The 6,378-nt window shown below is 37.7% G+C and overlaps 1 pseudogene; it reads left to right on the top strand.

Annotated features, from left to right (window-relative positions):
• The first annotated feature begins 703 nt into the window (after positions 1-703).
• LOC102815986 lies at positions 704-2,795 on the top strand (annotated as a pseudogene).
• Positions 2,796-6,378: the final 3,583 nt, after the last annotated feature.

The raw sequence follows: 6,378 nt of genomic DNA, 5'->3' as shown, positions 1-6,378 counted from the left end.
CCAAGAAGTTGGGTTATATGAAGAAGATCATGACACCAGAATTAGAGGACAACTCATTAACAACTTGCTATATGCAGATGCTACAACCTTGCTTGTTGGAATGAAAAGGACATAAAATACTTACTGATGAACATCAAAGACTACAGCCTTCAGTATTGATTATATTTCAATGTAAAGAAAACAAAAATCCCCACAATTGGGCCAATAAATAACATCATGACAAATAGAAACAAGATTGAAGTTGTCAAAGACTTCATTTTGCTTGGATCCATAATTAACACTCTTGGAAGTAGCAGTCAAGAAATAAGATGAGGTATTGCATTAGGCAAATCTGCTGCAAAAGACCTCTTAAAAGTATTAAAGGACAAAGATGTCACATTGAGGACTAACGTGTGCCTTACCATCATATGGCATTTTCAACTGCAGCAGATACATGTAAAGTTGGATAATGAATAAGGAAGACTAGAAAAAAATCAATGCATTCGACTTATAGTATTAGAGAAGAATATTAAAAGTAGCATGGACTGCCAGAAGAACAAACAAGTCAAGAATGCCCCTGAGAAGCTGCCCCAGGCCACCTAAGGGAGCACTGGAAAGGCAGGACTGTGGACGCTGCCACCTCTGCACACAGCCCTCCCTGTCTGTGTCCCCAGCTGTGGTGCAGACCCGCGAACCCAGCAGCACAACATCCAGATAAAAAGCAATGAGAATGACACTTTCTCAGGCTACCTTTGAAATAAAAGGACCTCTTTACCAGGAGAAGTTTTGCAATATGAGAAAGCTGTGATGCTTTGGGAAACTGAAATTCTCAAAATGCTGTGGCTCTTTTACTAAAGAATGAGACCAGTGAAAGCATTGTACTCAATAGAGGAGTCATTTAGTGTCGCTGCTTGAAAGGGTGCTTTTTAGAACCAAAGACTATCAGTGCTCCATGTCAAGTCATAGTTCACAAGCAGAAGACTCATCTACAACCATGATCAATAACCCCTTTAGAAAAAAAAAAAAGTGAAATTATTATTGATGATAGACCATTTGGAATCCACAATGGTGTTTGAACTTTGTATTCAGTATGGCTGACATGTTAGACCGAAATAAAATTGGTGGTGGTGGTTACATACCGTGGAATTGGTTCTGACTTACAGTGACCCTGTACAGGGTTTTCAAGGCTATAAATCTTAATGGGAGCAGAAAGCCTCATCTTTCTCCAGTGGAAATAAGATTATGTTTGCATTATTCTGAAAAACCTCCTGTCTCAACAACCAAGATAAAAATGAAGAAATCTAGATTTAGGGTAGTAAAGCTGACACTAGAGGGTCTGGAAGAAGATGATGATGACAGAATATCACCTATTATTCTTCACAAAATGTCTAATAGCCTAGAAATATCATTAATAAGTGACAATGAACTCAAGTGCTGGCATTCCCAGCCAGAGTGTGGGTATGGCTTATAGCCTAATCGTTGGACAGAGTAGAGCATCCAGACAATGGAGCTAGATAACCTGGAACTAATCTTTGATTTTTTTGAGGAAGATCTCAGTGAGCTCGTAGTTCAGGGCGATGTGCTTCCTGGACACATAGGTACAGCGTGCCTCCTATCATCATCATCTACTGTTGCTGGGAGTGGAAACAGTGCTGGGATCCTTACTCTTCAGATCATAAGCAGGAATTCTAGAAAAACTATAGGCAAAGTGAGAGTTGACTACATAATTATTAGGGCATTGTTGTTGTTATTGTTGTTAAGTGCCATTGAGTTGGTTCTGACCCATAGTGACCCTGTATCGGGCTTTCATGGAGCAGCTGGTGAGCTTGAACTGCCAACCTTGCATTTTAAATGGCTTTGCAGTCTGGCGCATAACTCACAGAGCCACACATTACCAAAATATAGTTGTGATAAAAATCTTCATTTTTAAAATAGTGGACATCAAGAATACCTTTGGACGTGGGACATTGAGATGCAGGGAACACTACAACAACTGCCCAGCTTGCTAAAGTCCAAGAAAATACTGTTGTTCCTTTAGTCATGGTGAAGCCTTTGTAGAATTTGATGTACATCTTTCAAAGGATTCTGTGCCTGTGGTCTATCTTGATCTCACCTATTGTTTGACTATGAAAAAGAAATTTGATGCTAATCCAGTTGAATTATTTGAAATTCCAGTTAAGGAGTTAACATTGGACCAGCATCAGTTGTGAAGGCTTACACATGTGACTGCACTAAAATCTAAAGATCAGAAAGAATTTGGTTGAGGAAGAAAATTTCTACTCTGAAAATCAGCGTTTTCCTTCTCCTAAGATAGTTTTAGAGTGCTTACAAGAAGATGTAGGGTTTAACATTGAAGTAAAATGGATCTGTCAACAAAGGGATGGAATAGGAGATGGCAAGTTCACTTATTTTGACATGAACTTATTTTAGGATATAATTTTTAAAACTGTTTTAGAAAGTTCTGGAAAGAGAATAGTGTTTTCTTCATTTGATGCAGATATTTTAACAATGGTTTGGGTTTGGCAAAAAAAAAAAAAAACAGAAAACCAAGTATCCTATATTATTTTTGACTCAAGGGAAATCTGATATTTACTCAGAAATTTATAGACCTCAGATCTTGGACAACACCCTTTGCAATAAACTTTGCACAGATTGAAAGTTTACTAGGGATAAATGCAAATACTGAAGACCTGCTCAGAAGCCTGTCCTACATTCAAGAGGTAAAAGCTAAGGGACTAGTCATATTCTGCAGGAGTGACGACACCAATGACCCTGAAAACGGAACGGAATTAAAGGAGCTTGGAATATTTCAGTAATGAAAGTCGAGGCTAGAATTTTTTCTTCAGTTCCCCCAGCTTGAGAAATGCTGAGCGTGTTCTTCCTTTTTGGCTTTATGATTCCAGATCTTGGTGCATTGTGTTTCAATATTTGGCTTTACCTTCTCTAGCTGATAAAGCTTTGGAATTTTCTGTTCAGCTCTTGTACCTCTTCATTTCTTCCATTTACTTTAGCATCTCTACACTGGAGAGCAAGTTTCAGAGTCTCTTCTGACTTCCATTTTGAACTTTTCCTTCTGTCTTGTCTTCTTAATGACTTTTTGCTTCCTTCATGTATGATGTTCTTAATGTCATCCACAACTCTTCTGGTCTTTGGTCTTGTTGTTTAATGTATCAAATCTGTTTTCCAATGATCTCGAAAATCAGGTGGGATATATTCAAGGTCATATTTTAGCTCTCGTGGACTTGTTTTCATTTTCTTCCGTTTCAGTTTGAATTTGCATATGAGTGATTGATGGTCTGTTCCACAGTCTGCCTTGTTTTGACTGATGATATGGAGCTTTTCCATTGTCTCTTTCCGCAATTGTAGTCAATTTGATTTCTATGTGTTCCATCCGGCAAGGTCCATGTGTATAGTCATCTCTTGTGCTGTCTAAAGAAGGTATTTGAACTCAACAAATCATAGGTTTTGCAGAATTCTATCAAGCGTTCTCCAGCATTATTTCTATCACCAAGGCCATATTTTCCAACTACTGATCCTTCCTCTTTGCTCCCAACCTTTGCATTCCAATCACCAGTAATGCTCAATACATCTTGATTGCATGTTTGATGAATTTCAGATTGAAGAAGCTGTTAGAATTCTTCTATTTCATCCTCTCTGGCTTTAGTGGTTGGTGTGTAAAATTGAATAATAATGGTATTAACTGGGCTTCCCTGTAGGTGCATAGATATTATCCTATCACAAACAGCACTGTACCTCATGACTCATCTGGATATGTTCTTTTTGACAATGAATACAACACCATTCCTCTTCAATTTTTCATTCCCAGCATAGTAAACCATGTGGTTGTCATCAGATTCATATTTCTTACATTTCCTGTTCTGATTTTCAATGGATGTTTACAGCTGTTTCTCTTCATTTTAAGTTGTGCCCCATCAGCAAAGGAAGATCCCTCAGGCTTTACTTCATTTGCGTCATCATGGTCAATTCTGCTTTGATGAGGCAGGTCTTCCCCAGTTACATTTTGAGTGCCTTCCAACCTGAGGGGCTCATTTTCCGGTACTATATCTGACAGTATTTCTCTGCTATTCATAAGGGTTTTCAGTGACTAAATATTCAGAAGTAGTCTGTCGCTCCTTCTTTCTAGTCTATCTTAATCTGGATGCTCATCTGAAACCTGTCCATATGGGAGACCCTGCTTATATTTAAAATACCAGTGGCATACCTTTCAGAAGCACAGCAATTCACAAGTCACAACAGTATGACAAACTGACAGATGAGTATTGGTCAGTCTCTTTACAAATGAGACAATTTATTGTGAAATATTTTAAAATTAAAGATGTCAACCTAGCATGTTAAACGGATGATTATTACATAACTCTTTGAAATTAAATTTCTGGATATATCTTATCTTCATTCGCCACAGCTTTTCTTTTAATCAGGCCCGAAATCTTTAAGCACTTGAGGAAAATGACTATGCATAATTATACCTGACTATGGGAAAAAAATTTAAAGTACCCCAAATGCATGCATTTGCACTGGTGATCCAACTGCACAAGTCTTTGTGCCATATTTGTCCATATATGTTTTTACATGAATTGACATGTGCACCTACCATTTTCCTTCAGTATGTGCATTGGCATTGCTGCCACTTCCCACGTAACAAAACAAGTTCCTGTGTGTACAGTTTGGAGACAAAACTGTGGACACTGGTTTCTTCATGAGGCTTTCAAAAGTCATTTTGAATAAATCTTAAAATTTTGAAGTGCTGCAGGGTAATTCTATGTATAAAGCATTCGTGAAAGGAAGTATGTGTTTTGCATAATTGAGTAGAGTAGATCGCATGTATAAATTCAAGTCAACAAACGCTTTAGGTTGTAAACATGAACTTGTACATGTTTACTTCAGTCTTTGCATCTGTGATGGTAAGTAAGTAAGGAGGTGCCATGTTGTTGTTGTTGTTAAGTGCCTTTGAGTCATAGACTCAAAATATTTTGTTGCCTAAAGAAAAAAGAGGCCTGTTTATAGGCATCTAAATATGCTTATTTTATGTGTCCCTCACTACCTATTACACATTGTTGCTCTGTGGATTTGCTTTGTGTGTTTGTGTTGTATAGTAGTGACATATCCATGCAGAAAAATAAATGTCCTGAATTCTCATATTGGTATTCTTTACTGGTTAATGCATATCATGCATGTAATTTATTTAGAAATGTAGAAGATTCTACTAAATGTATACAAATGTTTTAAGTCTATGCAAAGACTTCTTTCATTGGAAGCAGATTGTTTTTGACATAACTGTACCTTAAAAATGAATTATAATAAAATGACCCAGATTTATTTTCTTCATAATGAAAAAAGAGGGGGGAAAAAATGCACCTTAGAAGCCAAGATGGTGAGACTTCGCTCATACTTTGGATATGTTATCAGGAGGGACCAGTCCCTAAAGAAGGACAACATGCTTGATAAAATGGAGGATCAGCAAAAAAGAGAAGACTCCAATGAGATGGACTCACACAGTAGCAGCAACAATGGGTTCAGACATACCAATAACTGGGAGGATAGCGCAAAACCAGGCACTTTTTTGTTCTGTTCTGCATAGGGACACTATGAGTGGTCAGGAACCTGACAAAAACAACCAGCTATTAGTGACCTGAAATGGATAGGTATTTGGCCATTTTGAATCTGACAATGATACAGTTTACTATGCGGGGAATTATGAATTGAAGAGGAATGGTCCTCTTCAAAAAGAACATGTCAAGCTCTATCTTGAAGTACGATGCTGTCTGTGATAGGATAATATATGTACACCTACAAGAAAGACTAGTTAGCACAACTATTGTTCAAATTTATTCTTTAAACACCAAACCCAATGATGAATAAACTGAATTCTATTAACTTCTTCTATCTGGCCAACTGATTGGAAGATATCCATATTTGTGCCCATTCCAAAGAGAGGTGACCCAACAGAATGCGGAAATCATCGGACAATCTCTTTGATATCTCAACAGTAAAGTTTTGCTAAAGGTAATACAGAAACTGCTACAATCATACATTGACAGAGAACTTCCAGAGGTTCAAGCTGGATTCAGAAGAGACCGGGGAATGAGAGATATCATTGCAGATGTCCGGTGGATCTTGGCTGAAAGCAGAGACTATCAGAAAGATGTATGCCTATGCTTTATTGACTACGCAAAGGCTTTCGATTGTGTGGATCATGACAAACTATGGACAACATTGAGAAATATGGGTATTCCAGAACAGTTAATTGTACTTCTGAGGAATCCGTATCTGGACCAAGAAGCAGTTGTTCGAACAGAGCATGGGAACACTGAATGTTTTAAAATTGGGAAAGGTGTGCGACAGGTTGTGTTCTTTCACCATACTTATTCAACCTGTATG

Source organism: Chrysochloris asiatica, unplaced genomic scaffold, assembly GCF_000296735.1.
Source record: "Chrysochloris asiatica unplaced genomic scaffold, ChrAsi1.0 scaffold00111, whole genome shotgun sequence".
Classification (NCBI taxonomy): Eukaryota; Metazoa; Chordata; class Mammalia; order Afrosoricida; family Chrysochloridae; genus Chrysochloris; species Chrysochloris asiatica.
This window is presented reverse-complemented; position numbering and strand designations above follow the sequence as displayed.